At 38.4% G+C, this 20,989-nt stretch overlaps 1 pseudogene across 1 annotated transcript; it reads right to left on the reverse strand.

The window, feature by feature from the left end:
- Positions 1–747: 747 nt before the first annotated feature.
- Positions 748–2,681, reverse strand: LOC147895105 (L-gulonolactone oxidase 5 pseudogene; annotated as a pseudogene). Its single transcript, XR_015541958.1, has 2 exons — positions 1,766–2,681; positions 748–1,664 (listed from the first exon to the last, which is right to left on the reverse strand). The product of XR_015541958.1 is annotated as an L-gulonolactone oxidase 5 pseudogene (transcript).
- Between the last annotated feature and the right edge of the window lie 18,308 nt (positions 2,682–20,989).

Genomic DNA, 20,989 nt, shown 5'->3' on the forward strand with positions numbered 1-20,989 from the left:
CCAAGAGAACATTTGTATAGAAGTTTATTACAGGTTAAGATTGCACTTCTTACAAGTTGCTTACAAGTGACGATCGCACTTCTCAAGGCATCTCCTATTGTATTCTATAAAAGCCATATAAGTTAGAACATTGTTAGCATAGCATGGGTGGTTAATGGGAATATGTTATGATAATTCCCTCCTTTGGTGGTTGTGATCAGTGGAAAATAACAATGACAGATCTCTGCACACTTTATTTATTGATCAAGTTGCGTCCTCATCATGGTTGTTAATCGAATTCATGAAGTCTGATTAAATGTGGACTTCGTATGAAATTCTATGCATGTTTTTAGGGAGTGGGTCCTATATGCTCTTATAGTTAGGTTTAGAGAGGTAATGTGGCATTGAAAGTGAGAGAAGTTACAACCCCAAAACCCTACTCAATTTGTGTGCTTGGGCAACTTGATTCTACACTAACTATGAGGAGAAAGATTCCAAGAAATTCCAAAAAGTTTGAAATCGTGCTAAGAGAAAGATTCCATGAGGACCGCTCTTTCCAAAAGCCAAGACAAGAGCTTGATATGGCCTCACCATGAGGGCCCGCGTTTCCAAAAGTCGAGACGAGAGCTTGCAGTGACGGCCTCGAGAGAATGACTGCGCATATGGAAGGGCTAAAACTGATAGGAAAAGGTAAAAACATAAAAACTAAATCGAAAGTTTCACTACTTGTTATTCTGGTCTTTAGAAACAGCTCAAAGGTTCCGCTACAGTAATCTACTTGTTATTCTGGTCTTCGTAAGAAGCTCATAGTTCGTCCTTGGTGGCAACGTAGCGGCAGACTCGGGCATCCTTGAACACCACGCCTGGCCTGCACATGTATCCTCTCTCAGGAGCACAATGACTATCTTGAGAGCATATGCACAACCCCTCAAGAGCGCAGTAGTCTCTCACTGTCTGCACCCCTCGTCCTCCTGCTTTCTGTATTCCCAGTATTGCATCTGACCACTCGCTCGAAAATAAAGACCGCGGATCCAGCTTCTCTCTCACCTCCAAAAACTTAGACAGATTTGCCACCCTCCTTCCCATCCCTTCAAATACCGCATCTCTGTTCTTCCCCCAGTGCGGCCTCCCCCCGTACTTCCCCAACAGCATCTGTTCCACCTCCTCCATCACATCTTCCTTGAACCTTGGCCTATTAGCCTCCCTCGATCTGTAGTACATGAATTCCACCACCACTGCGTCCTCTCTTTCGCCCAAATACGCATCTGATTTCCTAAGAAATCGCAGCCAAAATCCCACATATAATCCAATCCCGCACAGCCCAGTTGGATCGCCTTGTTGGATCTTCTTTATGTCTTTGATCACATCCTGGATACGTGACATGGGAACACTGATGGAACTATGGAAAAAAAAAAAGCCTGCAACTCGTGGATCAAATACGCAAGTCGACCATTCGCCTTCGGAGCATGTCTCGGTTGAAGATTCTATACTCGTGAAATTTGAACAGGGTGAAGGCTCGCATCCACCTGACATTTGCATACGATGGGCGTAGCCTACGACTGGGAATCCTTGAAAGCTCAGCCCATTGTTCAGAAGACCGTCTCCGGAGGTGAATCGCTGGCTCAGAAGGTTTTCAGAAAGTTTGCATACGTCTCGGGCATCCCGTTGTGCCTCCACAGCTTCTTCTGCAGATCGCAGGTAACCATAGTAAAGCAGATGGGAGTAAGATACTAGAAGCAAGCGAGAAACAGCAGCTTTCCTTATTTGTATTTTGTCTAAGTCTTACCAATAGATCGTAGGCCTTCTATGACTGCAACTGGCTGAGCGTCCACCTGAGCAATCTTGTTGATGCCATCACCTTTTACCTCAACACCAACACGGTCATCGAGCTTGAACAATGCTTTCTCCAAATTTGGGTACCACATCAACTCCCCAAACTCATGGGCTCTAGCAAAGGACTCGAGCTCATCTCCCAAGTTGTGATCGTCTCGAATTTCAAGCGAAACAGATCTTTTGAACATGGGCTGCAGAGCGAAGGTGACCTGCGAAATCGCCCCTAATACTCCGAGAGAAACCCTAGCTGCTTTCAGCTCAGCATCTTTCTCAGTAAAAACAACGATTTTTGCATAACCGTCTTCAGGGCCGGAAGGAATGACCAATCGTATCCCGAGTACAGACTCTTGAGTAGCGGATCCCTTCCCCCAGAAACTACTCCCATGAGCTCCAGTACTGATGACTCCAGCAACGGACAACCATTCCCACATAGGGGTGTGTGGGAGCGCTAAGCCATGTAGAGCGATGCGATCGAGCAGATCCCTCATCTGCACGCCGGCATCTGCAGTGACAGTGAAGGCGGACGAGTCGACAAGAATAGCGCGGTTGTAGTCACGAGTGCTGATGACGACGCCGTCGTTACCACCAGGGCAAACGAGTTTAGGGATGCTATGGGAGCCAGAACTGACGACTTTGATTTTGAGGTTGTGGAGGGAGGCATGAGCGACGGCGTGGATGAGTTGGGCTTCGTCGGAGGGGAAGAAGGCGGTACGTGCGGTGCACGGAGTTCTGTCAATTCGGATGTTCTGGTAGTAAGAAAGAGAGCAACCGGTAGAGTTGCAATGGAGAGGGGGGTGCAAGGAAAGCACTCCGCCCGCCCAGACTAGAGCACAAGCACAGAAGAGAAGGAGAAGGTAGAACCGACTCATGCTGAAGAGTGTTGGCACTTGCCTCCAGCTTTAGCGTATATATCCTCATATACATAACTAAAGGTCACTCCACTAACCCGGGAGGTTTATCCATCCTCATCATATACATAATTAAAGGTCGGGAGGTTTATCTCTTAGAGGTGTGACTAAAAAGTCAATGGACTTGTGAAAAGCCCAAGGCACTATAGCCTGAAGGCACTAAAAAACCTTATATGCTTTCTCCAAGGCCCCACTAGGATAGGACACTCGTGCACAAAACCTTGAAAAACTCTATGACCTTCTCTCTCTCTCTCTCTATCTATCTATCTCTATATATATATATATATATATATATATTGTGTGTGTGTGTGTAGATTCTCACTATCTCTTTACATTAATATTGACACAAGGGGTTGCACCTTTATTAGCATGGCTCTCCTCGATAGGGTTGAGTTGTGTGGGAGTTTTGTGATTATTCTTAGTTTTTTAGGAATTTTATTAGGAATTTCTAAAACTCTTAACCTCTACTTTTAGATGGCTCTTGTCTTTTCAACTTTTAGCTTGTGTGTGCTTTTTACCCCCCTCCAACATGGCTATAAATCAATTCAGGGGCTCCACTCTCCCTCCATGGTTGAGCTGTCTCTATAACGATTGCCTTGGCTTCCTCTAGATACAATGTGTCTTTAAGTCACTCAAGCTTTCCGGTCTCTCATCTAGGTCTCGCATGTTCGTTTGTGCGGAAGGCCCTAAAGCCGATTTGCCTATTAACTCTTGAAGCCGTTGCCTGAAAAAAAAAATTGCTATCCAGAAAGCCATTTGCCATAAAAGCACATTCGCCTGTTTTTTTTTTAAATCATTTTCCTATTGAAAGGGCTTTATGCCAGCCAAACAAGCTTTACGCTTGCTAACGGGCTTTATGCCTGCCGGTGAAGAGATTGTCGTCTACTGGATCTGTTTATAAAAATAAAGCAAAAAAAACCCCAGAAAGTTGACATCAAAACTTTGCAGGTATCAATCGTAAAACCTTCAAGGAAAAATAATGCTGATTTACCTTTCAGTTTTTAATTATAGTTTTTTAAATTATAAAGGCAGTGGATTTGTAGTCAGTGTGAGAGCATGTAAATAACTATAGAACCTTGGCAAAGCCTAATGGATCTTACAAGTCCTTAAAGCGTTTCTTTTTTATTATTTCTTACTAAACAATCGACAGCGTCTAAAGACGCATAAAACTCACAAGTTGGAGCCAAGTGCTTTCGTGCATACATGCACCCTTGTTTGAGTTGGTGAGGATTTGATGCATCCATAGCGAGTTGCCTTAAGAAGCCCTGTTTTTAAAATATTTTAACGTTTCAATTTCTTTCCAAACCTAATTAGTCTACTCTATTTTGACAATTTTATGTAGAGTTCAGATAGGTTGTATTATGGGCATTGGTAATTATAATGTTCTTACACTATAAGTGAAACAAGGTAATTCTGAAGTTTCATCCTCACTTAACATCCTCATATTGTTACATGTGACTATTTTCAAAAAATTAGGTGTTCACTACATCTTATTTCATGTCATTATGGAAGTCAAGTTTATACACATGAAGATTTTAGTTGCACTGGCTCAAATTAATGCATTTACATATTTCCATCACCTCCTACTCTCACTAATAAAGGATATGCCCATAAGAAACCTTCTCTACTTTTCAAAGTTCCATTTGTCTAAGTCTATGTGGTCCCCCTAAGGGGTGCACTTATAGAAAAATTTGCATATACAACATGCATGCAAGGGATAGTATTTAACTCCCTATAACTTACAAGTCATACACTTGCTTTAATTCAAAAGTGAATTTAATGACTTTGTGAATTAAGAACCTCTTTTTTATGTCTGTTTTTTGAATTTATTGAATTGAAGAATCCCTTTCATCAAATCCACATCGTATTGTTACACACTTTCCAATGCATCATATGGGTGTAGCTCTTAATATGTATGATTTAAATGAAAAGAGTTTGTATAAACATGAAAAGAAAAAAGATAAGGAAGGGATAACCTTGATGAGATGTATTTCTCCAATGTGCAATTCACCCTCAGGGGGTTCACCTCATAAATTTTAGTGTACCTCATGCATTCAAAAGGAGGGGTGTTTTAATTCAACTCTTGGAAGAAATTTAGCAGGATTAGAATAACAAGAGGGTGTTTTTAATTTAACTTTAGGAAAAAATCCGTTAGTTCATAAGTAAAGAGGGGTGGTATTATTGGAGAAAAAAAATTAGTTGAGAGGTTTTTAAAATACCCCTTGAACGCAGGTGATACAAAGGGTTTCTTAGTAGTGCACCCCCTGAGAATATACCCATGGGTCACAAATTTGAAAATTTGCATCCATCGACCAAGACAAGGCTTCCAATGTAAATTTAGTTGTCAATAATCCTACATGCCATAGCCAAAATGTGATACATATGCAACACATCATACAATTAAAAAGTTGGGGTACTTTCGTCCAAGGATTGCAACATATAACGTAATTAATAAACGTACATGACATATCCAAATGATACCATATTGCTAGGTACCATGTCACACCTAAGAAATTATTAATCATTTTTACATGAGCACCTACATCCCTTTGGGCCACATGAACAACTTTCGCCTTGTTAATAAACTACTCACTATATTCTCCTTGTTGAGGGACTTTCTCCTTGTTGATAGAATACTCACTATATTCTAGATGATTTGGAAAGGATAATTGATGGGAAAAATATTTGTAACCTCCCAAACATACGACAACATTGCCCCACAACTATAATAATCGAAAGTTTCAAGTCACATTGTTACTTTGTTGACCAATTATGAAACGTAAGGAAAGAGTAGGGAAAGGAAAAGATGTCGTTGAAGAAGATACCCATGAAGAATCCTTGAAAGATTTTTTAAGAACGTTTTTATTTTTAAAAAAATATCCATTCCATCTAAGATTGTTATAAAATGTTTAAAACATACAAGCCCTCATTTTTGCATTACATATAGACCAAGATAGGCCATTGATTTACCGATGATATACTATGCGATATATGAAAAACACTGCACATTATATGCAAGAAATCATCATGCAAGGCTTTTAAAATACCACGTGGTACATATGATACTGTACAATGTTTGAAAGTTATTGCACCATAAAACAAGACCTTGCATGTTTGCTCCATGGCTACCACCTACCGATGGGATTATATGATTATATTATACCATGTACTAACCCTAGCATAATGCATGGTAAATTCATGCGAAGGTATATAAAACCCTAATTCATTGCATAAATCCTTGACACTACAAGAGATTGACCCCTTTTTTATGCTTTTATCGATGAAATTTACATTAAAAGTTTTTTTTCAAAATTAGAAAAATGTGCATATTATCGTCTTAATTATTAGCTTCAAAACAAAAATATTGCTATTAAAAGAAAGACAGTTTTTGATAGAGAAAACCACGCCATAATTTTCAACGCTACTTTCGATACTAATTTTGATGCTAGTAGAGACTCACATACTTTTCGACACGTTTTTAACGATTTTTGCAACTATCTTTGTGACATTGGTATAAAGTCCAAAGAGTGTTTTAACAAATTTGTGATGCTAATTTTGATGGTATTTTTGACATTGGCAAAATTCGAGAGAATGATTCAATAGAAATATCGACACTTTTTTTAACTTCTTATTTTTTTGGGCAGATCAGGGCTTTCCTTGCCCTAATCTACTATGTGTGTGTGTGTGTGTATGTGTGTGTAAGCATGATTGAGGGATACGTCAATTTTACGAGCAAAAACCTATGAGCAGGTTTATTCGAATGTGTTTTTCAAGAGATTTCAAAAATTGTATTTCTTAAGAAAACATGGTTTTTTCACTTTTATTTTCACTAGAACTAGATCCCTTTATCATAAAAATATACAGACTAGTCACTCATTCATTTTTACATAACATAAATTTTCTTATTCATAGACATCCCTTTGACAATGTTGAAAAATAATTCCTTTAAGAAACTTCCCTCATAATCACTCTCACAATGTAATAATATTATACATATATAATTACTTATTAAATACATTTATATCATATGGCAATATCTTTCTAGTGTTTTTATAGCATAAATAACAAGATATTTATGGACATGTTTCTAAACAAGTTTAAATTACTATAAATAAGTATTAACTTAGGCTTATGTATCACTCTCATAAAAGACACATAATATTTAATACTATATATGCAAGATTTTCCAAAATATAACCCCACAGATGTGCTCGAATGGGCGTTTCTGATTAATTTGAGTGGTTGAATGACTATATTTGGACATTGGATGTGAAAGTTATGTCACTTTTAAAAGTGTAGTCCAAGGTAGTTTTGCCATCGAAACTACCTTGGAAGACCTACTTCAAAGGGGTTTTGCTAGCAAAACTACCTTGATGGCTTGCATCAAAGAGTTTTCTTTGGAGAAACCCGTTCATGAAGATAGGTTGAGAGAGTTTTTCAATCTCACCCCCTATTAAGTAAAAGTTGTAAGAAGGATCATAAGGGAATTTTCATAGAGAAGTCTACTCTACATGTGGGTTTCTTCAAAATCCATCCCATTATGTTCTCACCATTCCCAAAGATTCATGCAAAGATTTGTGTATAAAATAGGCATTGCTATAATACTTTGTATATTTCTAAGTGAAACTATGTTTTCTTCCTGTCCATTTTTGTCAGATCTTTGCGTAGTTGGAAGCATTTTTTTCCTTCGCTGGGATGCTCGAAAGATTTCACTCGAAAAATGCTTGTCTCCAAAAATATATTGTGCTTTTAATCCTTCTTATATTTAAAAAGCACTAGAAGCACTATTATTTTTTCTAATGGAATTTCTAAAAGCAATATTAGGGAGGTATTAGGGGTGCTTTTTGACTACTAGCAAAGCAGTTAAAGCATACCAACCAATCATGCTTACAGCCATGTTTGTGTCTGTGTGTGCACACGCACGCTCGCATGCATGCATGCATGTGTGTATGAATGTATGTATATTTGGATTACATTGCTAGAAGCCATTTGTGAGTAGATTTCATTGTTTGTATTACATATTTTGTGAGACCAAAATTGATTCCTAGCCCTAGATAATTCCTAGCCCTCTAATCAACATTCTCATCATCAACACCTATTTTATTAATTTTGGACTAGTGCACTGTCCAAATTCGTTTTGTGAGATAATTTTGGATAAAGCATTTAAAAAAAAGAGGCTCTTATAAAACAAAACTTTGAGTCAAAAAGTAAGATTTTAAAAAATCAAATTAGAAAAAATGACGTGACATGTTATTAAAACTAGAGTACATTAAAAAAAGAGGACTTCATGTTGTTAAAAGAGACAAAAAGTAAGATTTTAAAAATTCAAATTAGAAAAAAAACTAGAGTACATTAAAAAAAAAGCATGACACATTTGTACATGAAGTAGATCATATAACTCAAAGCCATATGGTGTTAAAAAACACCTTCCATTAGCTCAGCCTAGAAGATGTCATCTTTGTCTCTCTTGTCTATTACAACTTTACATTAGAGAACTAAAAAGTCTTTGTGGAACTGTAGTTTCATTTCTTGTCTATTGCAGTTACTTTAGAAAACACATAAGTCTATGGAATTAAATTTCACAGTTACTTTAAATTTCTATGGAATTAAATTTCCATCACTTGACTATTAAGTCATTAGAGAGAGCATATGTCCTCGAAAGTGCCTACTATGGAATTGGCTTCATGAAAACAAGCAGACTTTAAACTTGCAGGCCATGCGTAACCAGGGCTGGCATTGCAAATCTCCTCATAAACTCTCCTCACAACTTGTTTAAAATCTTCCGCCGACTTGTAAGCATTCAACAACTCTTCTTTTCTCTCTTGGCTTTCTTCATCTTCATCATTTTTTTCAATATAGCTTCTAGCCACTGCCATATCCTGTACGAAAATTTAACTCGTTAGCATAAGAAGTACGTGATTAAAAGAAGCGAAAAAGAAAGCTAAGGATATTTACCTCTTCTGCTGAGTTCAAATCAAGTAGCCATGTGCGTAACATATCCTCCTCGAATGATTTTCCCTTCATTGGTCCATACAAAAGAGATCTAAGACAGAATTTGAGTTCAGTAAATGAAGTCGGGTAGTAACGAGTCATTGTCTTAGAGGGAAAGTGGGAGAAGGAGAGTGAGGGAGCGATAGCGAGGGATGCACAGTGAGCTACCCCTCCTTCAAGAGTGATAGAAAGTGAGGGAAGACGTAAAGTGAAAGACGAATACAAGTTAATCAGAAGGACTAGGATGTAAGAAAGAAGAGAGTGTTTGTGGAAGGACTACGATGGAAGAATACAAGTGCACTAAGGCACGATGTGTTCACTATGATAAGGATAAGGGTTGGAATAAAGTGAGAGAAGCATTGGAAATGCTCTACTTTAAGTGAGTGGAGACTGTCCAACTGAATAAAATTTTGCAGAGCATTGGGAATGATGTACTTTAAGTGAGTGGAGCATTGGGAATTGATACTTTGTCATGAAATATATTACAAATATTACATCATCACATATTCATATCAAAATTCTCATCACAGAAGGTTATATTTCCAAATAATCACATCATCACACATTCATATCATAAAATTGTGTGCATGAAATAAATATATAAATATCATGACTAAATGCCACTTAAGTAATAAGTCACAAATTGGTGTATAATCAACAAAAACTACATCATGATTCATACATTGTAACAAATAAATGTCAACCATAATATTCATGGAATAAACAACATCATGAGAATATTCTCCTCATGCATATATACAAACACAACATCATACATGCATCACAACTCTTCTGATGCTTCTAGTGGATATTGTGGCAACTCTTGTGATGCTTCCAATGGAGGCTGTGGTGCTCTAGATGTACACTCAGTCTCTACTTCTTCTGTAGTATGTAGTGCTTTCGGAGTAGACTCAATATCCTCTTCCTTAAATGCAAGCGGAGGCTGTGGCAACTCTTCTGATGCTTCCAGTGGAGGCTGTGGTGCTGTAGGTGTACACTAAGTCTCTACTTCTGTAGTGTGTAGTGCTTTCACAGTAGACTCAGTCTCCTCTTCCTTAAATGCAAGCTCTGATATTGCTTTAGTTGCACGTTGTATTCTAATGGCAGCAATTTGAGCTCCAAAGAGTCTTCCGATGAGACCTATGGCTTAAGTGAGAAAATTTCTTTGCAAATCAACATGCAGTTATAGGCAACTCTCCACCCACAACAATGCCCATCTTTCTGCTCTACTACTAAATGCTTTTGGAAGTCTAGCGAGTCTTTGTACTGTCCTGTTTCTCTGATAGCAGATACCAACTTCTCAATCGATCTGCTCATCATGACATATTAAAAAAAACATAAGGTACGTAATATAGAAGTAACAACAGATTAATAGAATACTTACGTTTGCACTGAGCCATGAAAGCCTGCAATCGAGTTAACAAACCAACAATAGTTGTCTTCAAGGTCCCAAACCACTAGACTCCAATGTTCCCTACACGAATAATTGAGAACCATTATTATTTAACACAATGTTGCCAGTATAAGATGAAAATAAAGGTTGCCATGATACTTACATCTCGTGATATGCCATAAATAGGACTCGCACGCCATGTAAATGTAAAGGCTGTAACCATTTACAAACATCGGCTATCATCTTTCTGCTATCGCTAAGTATAGGAGAAAGGAGGGAATCCAACATATACACACGGTTTTGTACGGCTCTATAAAATCGTGAGATAACTATATTGCACCAACAAATAAATGAATATTAGCTTATTAGATTTAGTCAAAATATTGAATTATCAAGCAGAGAAAAAGTTTGTATTAAACCTGGGAATGGCCATCATAACATTGTTATTGACCTCATTTGAAGCTCTAGAGAGGATTGAAATCTCCTCTCCCCCAAATTCAAGTACTGAGGTCTATGTTGAATCATAACCCTAACATTAAAAGAGCTTCCCAATTCTTCCAATGAAGCCATGTTTGTAGAGTTGAGGTCTTCTATCCCCTTTGACTCTTTGACGGCATTCATTTCACACTCCTCTAAGCCATTATCTATTTGCCTTGTGGGAGGGTCCATAATGTCACCCTTAATGATTGCTCGAATGGTACATGTTATAAATGCATAGAGATGCAAATCCGTATATGTTGACAATGTGGTGTCATTTTTATCTCAAAAATTTGACCAAGTACCAAAAAGCAATTGTAGCCCACCCTCCATCCACAATTATAGATGTGGCTATCCTCTTGATGTGATACCTGACATGTTATATACTCTATTTGTTGTGCCAAGTCACATTGTCGCATTATTGTGTCGATAGCACCTACTAACTTTCGAGCTGATCTGCACATCAAAACATATAACAATAGTGAATATGTGCATTGCATATCAATCTACATGTTAAGAAGTGACAACAAGTGTAGTCTATACTTACTCTAACACAGTGCCATGGACGGATGTCATTGAGTTGGCAAAGAAGCACTTCTTAGCAAAGATATCCACGACTACCAGACTCCAATGTGAGCTGCATAATCAATAAAGAATAATTATTGTGTTTGAGATAATTCTAGCAAATGCAATAGAAAAAACAAGTAGGGTTTGATGCTTACTTCTCATAATATGCTATAAAAATAACTCGTGCCTCATTCATAGGAACGTGCTTCAACCACTTGCAAACATCCTCTATGGTTTCTTCTTTGTTGCTAAGCACTTCCGAAATAGGAGGATCGAGCATATATGAAACGCTTTGTATATTTTGCAGAAAATTTTCCATAACATTACTATATTTAAAAAAAAAGTATTAGCTTCTTGGGTTTAATCAAAATAAGCAAAGTATAAAGCCAAGGAAAAGGCTGCATCAAACTTGAGGATGGTTGTAATGACTTTGACATTTAAAACCTCTTTCTTAGGATTCAAGAGGATTAAAATCTCTTCTTCACCAAATTCAAAAAAATGAGGTTGTTGTCGAATTAACAACATAGTGGTGAATGAACTTCCAATCTGCTCCAATAGAGTCATATTTTCATGACTCATCTTATTGAGAGAGTAGTCTACATCGTATTCTTCTTCACTTGCTATGTCTTCTACATCCTCCTTCTGCTATAAAAATATAAAAAAGTTATGTGATGTACACATCCCAAATAAAGGCTTAAACAAGCAGATGAGGTTTCATACATGCTTTCATTAGAGTGAGTCTCTCCTCCTCTTGGAGCAAAAATTTAAAAAGTAAGGTTTCATACATGCTTTCATTAGAGTGAGTCTCTCCTCCTCTTGGAGGAAAAATTTTAAAAAGTTATGAGATTCACAAACCCCAAATAAAAATAAAGGTTTAAATAATCATAGAAGTATAAAGATAGTATGCTTTCATTAGACTCAGTCTCTTCTCCTCTTGGAGGAAAATATAAAACAATTATGAGATTTACACATCCCAATTAAAGGCTTGAACAAGCATACAAGTATAAAGATAAGGTTTTATACATGCTGCAATGTAGTCATATTTTCAGGTTGTTTCCCAATGGTAGCAATTAGATGCTAAATACTCTCAGCCCAAAACGCTAGCAAATCGGCTTCTGTATATGATTCCATTTTGACTGGTAACTCCAAATCAAAAATCTCTCTAAGAAACAACATGCAGTTGTAGGCAACTCTCCACCCACAGCTGTGCCCATCTTTTTGCTCCACTGGTAGACCGTTTGAATTCTACTTGGTCTTGTTGCTCTGTGGTTGTTCTGATAGTAGATACTAGCCGATATGCAGCACTGTCCATCATGACATATTAAATATATTAATATGTCATGATCATAAGATACAAAATAAGAAAGTAACAAAAATATTAAGAGAATAATTACCTTGGGGAGTTGGCATGATAGCCTTCCATTGAATTCACAAACCACAAATGGTTGACTTCAAGGTCCCAAGCGATCAGACTCCAATGTGAGCTACACGACCAGAATAAAAATGTTTATTGTTTTACACAAACTTGCCAAAGAAATAGTAAAAATAAGGTTAGAGTTGATACTTAATCCTCATGATAAGGCATAAAGATGACTCACACCCCATCTAAATTCAAAGGGCTTAACCAGGTACAAACATCTTCTACAGTCTTTTGAGGAGAGCTAAGAATAGAAGAAAGGAGAGCATCGAGCATGTAGACACGATTCTGCACTACACTAGGAAGCTGAGAAATAACTACACTGCACCAAGAAATAAACAAACGTTAGCTCATAGAATTGATTTGCATTCTGCACTAGGAAATTGATATATAACTACACTATAAACAAATAAACAAATGTTAGCTCATTGAAGTAGCAACAAATAAACAAACGTTACCTGACAATGGCCAGCATAACATTGTCATTAACCTCTTTTAAAGGATTGGAGAGGATTAAAACCTCCTCTCTACCAAAGCTCAAATACTGAGGTTCTCGTTTCAAACTGATCCTAACTTCAAATGAGCTCTCCATTTTATCCAATGCAGCTAAATTTGCAGAATGGGTCTCTGTGTATTCTATGTTTGCGGTCATTCTGCTTTTCCATGGTGTCTTTAAAGCTCTTGTGCTCATGGGATTCTTCAATCAAATTTAGAGGTGGTTGCATTGCTGAAGTAGAAGGGAGTGCCTCCATATTGACTTCATCCATTTCTTCTCCCTCTATTGCCTGTAAACAAATATGAGAGATTAGATTCATTATCTTTAAATTTAAATCTTATTTAAAAAATTATATTTAGTTGAGAAATAGAGAGTTCATACCGCTAAGTATTGTCGTAGTGGCCTTTTTACATAACCCTGCGAGCCATAATTATCAAAGAAGGCATCATCATCTTTGTCTTTATCCACCAACCTCTCTCTGAATGGGTCATGTAAGTCCATCTTTTCATCATCATCAACTAGGACATTATGATCTTCAAGGTAATCATCCATGTCATCAGTGTCCTTGTGCTCTATCTCTTTTTCATAGCTTGTGGTTAGATCTGCTTGAAGTTGAAAATAAGCCATGAAATGCTTGTTTTCAATAATATTTGTGGAGTTGCCTTTTCTAAGGAGATCCTCAAATAAATATCCCATCCTGCACAAGGTGACCTCCCAACGTGTCGGTAACAAATTCCCCATCATGGTAAGCAAGAGACTCCCACTTTTTGCAGGACTTCCATAGTTGTTTTTTTGATAATGTATGGATCTGGGAATATCTTGCTCTTCTAGCATCAATCTCAAATTATTTGAATTCCCTCTTATGTTCTTTTGTAAGGAGTGATCAAGGTTGGGACTCCGCATACACAAAAAGAATGATTCAAGAGATTGAATCGCTATGCCACATTCTCTCTTGCCTCTCTTTGCTACATAAATACCATTATAGATCTTCAAATCTGATGAATATCCTTGCTCTAGAGTAACCTTCATGGCTTCTTTGTCTTTTTTATCAACAAAAATGACAATGTTGCAAATTGCCACTTTGCTAATGGTGGTATATACTATTCTATCAATGAAGTTATGGATATCATCGCTAGAAACTTCATTGATAAAGAATAGTTGTGGCTTATCCCATGCTGACTCATTCTTGATGAAGTCATCTTCTGAAACTCCCCTAAAGTTCACAAGCTTTCAAGACTCTACCGTAACCTCTACATTGAATTGAAAGGTTTGGTGCATATCTGTCAGCATCCTTATCTTGCTGATTAATCTTTCCACATATGCAACCACCTGTTGTGGGATTTCTTTTCTCATGTAAGAGGTTACTATTTCTGACCCATCTTCATCCTTTTTAATCCACCTGTTTACCCATAGCTTTATCTTGGGTGTTGACAAAGAAGCTATATGCTTGACCACATTATAGTCAATGTTACAATGAGTAAGTGGAATTTGTTTCTCTGACAGCAAATACTTAATGGCACTATGCACTGCATCACGCCTCACCTGTACATTGATGCATTCTTCCATGTAGTGGTCTTTGTCTTTCTTTCCAAAAAACCATTCTTTCTTTAAAATTTTTTGTGCTGCCGTGGATGCATACTTGTCAGGTAAGTACTTTATAGGCCCCCACATCCTTGCCGTCAACTCCTTCTTATCCATTACCTTTGACTTTCCAAAGATAAACAAAGGAGCTTCATAGGTCAACTATCCACGCTTGGGAAGCAATGAACGTTTCAAGCATCTCATTGAACACTTCAACAGGACGAAATATGATAGAAATGTAGTCGGCATATCTGTCCCTCACCACCTTGAGGCTTTTCATATTTTCTTCTCGCTCTTGAGTTCCCCTAGGCACAACTGCACTCAAAGAAGTATAGAAGTTTGTGAGTGTGTCGGCGTCTACTTTTGTGACCTTTCGCTTCAAATCAGGATTTAGAGAACCAAATGTTGTCCATGTAACCCTTGCCTTTTGTAAGACCTCGATGTTGAGGATATCTTACGCTTTCCATGGACATAATGATTAAGTCTTTCGGACTCAATCAAATACTTGATCTCATGCTTGAATATACAGATTGTTGCAGGATAATAATGGAATGAACTTATCTTTGCAAATTGTTCTGAAGTGAGTCTTTTGACCTCCTTTGCTTCTTTTGCGATCTGATTACAAGCATAAGCCCAATGTTGACCATCAATGGGCTGGAATTTGCAATGAAGGAGGAATTCCTTCTTTGCTTCCTTTAGCATATTCTCACCTTGTGCCTCTTCGTCTTGTTCATGTGGAATATTTTTAAGAGTGTCTTTAAAGAATCGACTGAAGGTTTCCTCGAAATGTGTAGGCCCTGTAAATGTTATTTGATCCAGAAAACTATTTTTGATTGGACAAAATATTATTGGGCATAGGACCACATTGCTTGCCACAGGTTTCTTACCATCTCTCAAAGCCTCGTATATTTGCAGTGCATAGGATATATCAAGGCTTCGGCTATTAGTAAAGACAACTGCAGCTTCTACATCTTTGGCATTCACAAACCACGTCCTTTGACCCCAGATATATCCCACATCATCATCTGTTACTGCTTCATTAAGATGCAGATTAAGATTTTTGATTGATGTGAGTTCATCCTAATCATCTTCAGCCTCCAGTTCTGAGTCTTCTTCATCTTTCTCTTCTTTTAACCGTTTTTTATCCACATTATCTCTCTCTATAGTGGGGCGATGCCTTTTTTTACTGCTTGGAACCATGGCTCTTGCAGTACTAGCCTTTTGCATTTCACGTCGTGGTTTGCTAGCAAGAGCTTCTAGCATAACTGTAGTGGATCGACCTTGATCTTCTTCAATTTTTTTTAATTCCCATGCACTCAAGGCTTGTGTTTCATCATCCTTAGTTACATCCACCATTTCTTGCTCTAGAAGTTTGCGCTCTTGTTCTACACGTTTGTGACAGTGTGCGTGTTCTTCTTGTCCCTGCATTGAAGTCTGAGCTTTTTGATCTCCTTCGTGTGAAGATCCTTGAATATGAAGAGCATATTGTGCATCCTCAAAGTACTCAAACATTATCTTTGCATGCATCCTTTTTGCCACCACACTAGGAAATTGCTCCCAAGTATATGCAAGAGCCTCCAATGCACTTTGCAGCTCTGGAAACTTTGATGGTTGAGGAGGAGGCATCACAAAGGTCTTTGAGTCTCTCCTTGACACAACAAAATGAATACCACCAACTTCAGGATCCGAACTCTTTGTGAAAATATCCATAAAAGTCTCTTTTGGCTCTATCATTATGCCTACTATAAGGCTTGAAGTCATATCTTTTTTGAAGAAAGTAGCATCCCATGGATCTTCAACATCATTGAACTCCCTTTTTGACATAAGTAGAAAGAGTCTCTTTTCCTTTTGATGAAGAAACCAAGCTCTTCTGCCCATGTGATATCAAGTCCACCTACTAAAGCCATTGGGGCTATATTCCTTTCCTTTCAAATTCAAAGTAACATCAGAGACCCATGCTCTAATCTTAGAGTCATTTAGGATAGCCCCCACATTAGTCGATTGCTCCATAATCCTACAAGAAAAGATAATGAAGAATTTAGATACATACAAGTAAAGTATAATATACAAGGCTTGATACAATAAATGCGGGAAATAGCCCAAAAGGCTTTACAAGGCTTCATATGGCAATAAATGTGACCAATAGCGGAGAGGGCTTTACAAAGTATTTTATAGCAATAAATGTGGGAAATACCCTAGAAGACTTTACAAGGCTTAAATATCTGTACAAATGTAAAAACATTAGCCAATAAAGCTTTACAATGAAATAAAATGTCCTCTAGTGATAAAGCTTCAATCTTCGTGAAGACATGTAATCTGTCCATCCATTGATTTGCCCTCTAGTGATAAAGCTTCAATCTTCATGATGACATGTAATATGTCCATTTATTGATATCTGTGTACTAATACCCAACTGATGCAATCTACCCACTAAAAACTGTTCCACTGATATCCACTTATGTAGCCCACATGATATCCACTTATGCAGCCCACTGATACTTGTTAAATAGTGAATGGTCGAGATGGTCGGGTTTATTACAAGGCGCTTCATATGACAATAAATGTAAAAAATAGCCTAGAAGGCTTTACAAGGTTTTTTATGACAATAAATGAGCTTAAATATTTATACAAATGCAATAAAAATAACCAATAATCATCAACCTCCAATATGTCCCATGACATGTAATCTGTCCACTGATATATGTAATCTGTCCATTGATATCTACTCATGCAATCTGCCCACTGATAAACTTCTTGGTAAATGGTAATAGGTCTTATTTAATAGCATGTTATGAGTGTTAAACCGCATGTGAGCGAAGGGACTGACAACAATTAGGAACTAGTTAGAAAAATTTGAGCATGGCTTCGATTGGCAACTTGGAGAATTGTCTCTCCTCTAAGACAATCTAATCTATGCTAAACTATGCCAAACCAACCGTCAAAGCAAAGAGAAGCAATAAATAATTTCTTTTTGTGTGCTCATTTTAATGTGCTGGGGTTTAAGAGGCTTAAATATGCAAAAGAAGGGGTTTTGATGTAGAGGCTAAACCTGCATGTGAGAGAAATGAAGAACGAGTATCTAAAGAAAAGTTAACATTTTTCAATTTAAAAGATGAATATATATAAAAATATTATCTCACCTTCAAAACAAACCATAAATTCACTCTTTTATAATTTTTTAAAAGTATAATATAAAACATGTAAATATATAAAACTCTCTTTCCTCTGAACTTTCTCTCTCTCTCTCTCTCTCTCTCTCTCGACTCCTAATTCTCTTTGTAGCCATAGTCAAGACACATCATTCTCTCTCTTAATCTCTCTCTCTCTCTCTGTCTCTGACAACTCTTATGTGTTTCCCTCTCTGTCCTCATCCCACTCATTCTCTCTCTTAGTTTATCTCAAGTCTCTCTTTCTCTCCCTCCCATGGCAGCTAAGATTTATCATTCTCTCTCTTCATCTCTCTCTCTCTCCCTAGGATTTGTAATTATTTCTCTCTCTCTCCACCTCTCTCCTCTCTCTCTCTCTCTCCTCTTCTCTCTCTCCCCCCCTCTCTCTCTCTCTCTCTCTCTCTCTCTCTCTCTCTCTCTCTCTCTCTCTCTTAGCCTCTCTACCTCCCTACCTCTATCCTCTTGGCTGCTAGGATTTGTCATTCTTTCCCTCTCTATGTCTCGCTCTCTCTCTCTCTAAATTCTCTCTCTTAATCTCTCCCAGCCTTCCTCCCTCCCTCCCTCCCTACCTCTCTCCCTTTCTCTCTCTCCTCTATCCCTCTTCTCACTCTTAATCTCTCTTTCTCTCCCTCCCCTCTTCTCTCTCATTTCTCATTCTCTCTCTTTCTCTCTCTCTCTCTCTCTCTCTCTCTCTCTCTCCCTCTCTCCCTCCCTCCCTCCCTCCCTTGGTGGCCACGACCGCGAGAAGTCTCTCTCTCTCTCTCTCTCTCTCTCTCTCTCTCTCCCTCTCTTGGTGGCCACGGTCGCTAGAAGTTTCATTCTCTCTCCCTCTCTCTTTGTCTCTCTCTCCCTCTCTCTCTTCCTAAGTCTCCCTCCTCTCTTCTCTTTCATCTCTCTCTCTCTCTCTCTTTCTTTCTCTCTCCCTCTCTCTCCCTCTCTCTCTTTCTCTCTCCCTTAGTCTCCCTCCTCTCTTCTCTCTCTCTCTCTCCCTCCCTCCCTCTAGCACAGAAGTTTCATTCCCTCTCTCTCCCTCTCTCTCTTTCTCTCTCTCTCTCTCTCTCTCCCTCTCTCTCTTTCTCTCTCCCTATAAGTCTCCCTCCTCTCTTCTCTCTCTCTCTCTCCCTCTCCCTCCCTACTCTCTCCCTCCTTCTAGCAGCCACGACCGCCAGGAGACTCTCTTCTCTCTCTTAATCTCTCTCTCCCTCTCTCAACTCTCTCTTTCTTTCCTTTTCTACTCTTCTCTCTCATTGCCGCCAGGAGACTCTCTTCTCTCTCTCCCTCTCTCAGCTCTCTCTTTCTTTCCGTCCCTACTCTTCTCTCTCATTTAAGGAGCCCCTCTTCTCTCTCTTAATCTCTTGTCTCTCTCCCTCTGTCTCTTTCTCTCCCTCCCTACTCTTCTCTCTCATTTCTCATTCTCTCTCTCCCTTTGGTGGCCATGGCCGCGAAGAGCCCCTCTTCTCTTTCTTAATTTCTCTCTTTCCCTCTCTTCTCTCGCCATGTTTCATTCTCTTAAACTTCTCTCTCTCTCCCTCTCTCTCCCTCTCTCTCTTTCTCTCTTTCTCCCTCTCTCTCCCTCTCTCTCTCCCTCTCTCTCCCCACTCTCTCCCTCCCTCTAGCAGCCACGGCTGCCAAAAGACCCTCTTCTCTCTCCTAATCTCTCTCCCCCTCTCTCCTCTCTCTCTTTCTTTCCCTCCCTACTCTTCTCTCTCATTTAAGGAACCCCTCTTCTCTCTCTGAATCTCTCTCTCTCCCTCTCTCCTCTCTCTCTTTCTCTCCCTCCCTACTCCTCTCTCATTTCTATTCTCTCTCTCCATTTGGTGGCCACGGCCGCCAAGAGCCCCTCTTCTCTCTCTTGATTTCTCTCTTTCCCTCTCTCCTCTCTCTTTCTCTCCCTCCCTATTCTCTCTCATTTCTCAAATTTACAAGCTCAAATATAAATAAGAAACTAATTAAAATAGAACTCAAAATCTCAAATAAGAAACTAATTGTAATGCCTTCTAAAAACCCCCCTCCTCTAGCTACCACGGCCACCAAGAGTTTTCTCTCTCTCCCTCCGCCCCTCCTCTCTCTTAATCTCTCTCTCTCTTTCTCTCTTTCTCTCTCTCTCACACACACACTCTCTCTCTCTCTCTTTCTCTCTCTCTCTCTCTCTCTCTCTCTCTCTCTCTCTCTTTCTCTCTCTCTCTCCTACTTTCTCTCCCTCCTTTCTTTTCTCTCTTAATCTCGTGCTATCTCTCTCTCACACACACTCTCTCTCCTCTCTCTCTCTAGCTCTCTCTTTCTCTCTTTCTCTCTATCTCTCTTTTCAAATTTAGAACACAAATTTCAATAAGAAATTAATTCAAATAGAACTCAAAAACTTTAACAAGAAACTAAATGAAAAAGAATTGTAAGTAAAGAAAAAGAATTACAAGACGAATTTTAAGAAATAGAACTCAAAAACTTTAACAAGAAACTAATTGAAAAAGAATTGTAAGTAAAGAAAAAGAATTACAAGACGAATGAAAAAGAATGCAAGTACCTGGAAAAAGTGAAAAAAGTAAGGCTCCGCTTATCCTTTCTCTTCCGCTCTTGGTTGCTTCAATGAAATGAGGAGAGAATGAGAATGAATGAATGGAAAGAAGAGTATATATAAGAAAAACTAGCCCACTCCTCCCACGCATAAATTTGAATTTTTAAAAAAGAGAGGGAAATTTGAATTCATTATAAATTTGAATTCAAATTTGTGTTCAACATTCTTCTTAATACTTTCTTCTCGCACGTTCCTTTTGAATTCAAATTTGTATTCAACGTTCTTCTTGATACTTTCTTCTCGTAAGTCCCTTTCATTCTTCTCGTAAGTCAAATCTTATTTGTTGCTCTTGCTTGTGATAGTAAGTCAAATCTTATTTGTCGCTCTTGCTCGTGATAGTTCTACTCTTAGTTGTAAGAATTCAAATTTGTGTTGAAGAGCTCGTGATAGTTCCTCTTAGTTATAAGAATTCAAATTTGTGCTCAACATTCTTCTTGATACTTTCTTCTCGTAAGTCCCTTTCATTCTTTTCCTAAGTCAAATCTTATTTGTCGCTCTTGTAAGAATTCGACCTCTCTCCCTCTACTCCTCTTCTCTATGTAGTGGGCTCTCTCTCTCTCTAATGGAGCTCCCTCTCTATGCAATGGAACTCCCTCTCTAGTCGCATA

The sequence above is a fragment of the Dipteris shenzhenensis genome, chromosome 13 (assembly GCF_047967505.1).
Source record: "Dipteris shenzhenensis isolate YYH24624 ecotype China chromosome 13, Dip_SZ_1.0, whole genome shotgun sequence".
In the NCBI taxonomy this organism is placed as follows: Eukaryota; Viridiplantae; Streptophyta; class Polypodiopsida; order Gleicheniales; family Dipteridaceae; genus Dipteris; species Dipteris shenzhenensis.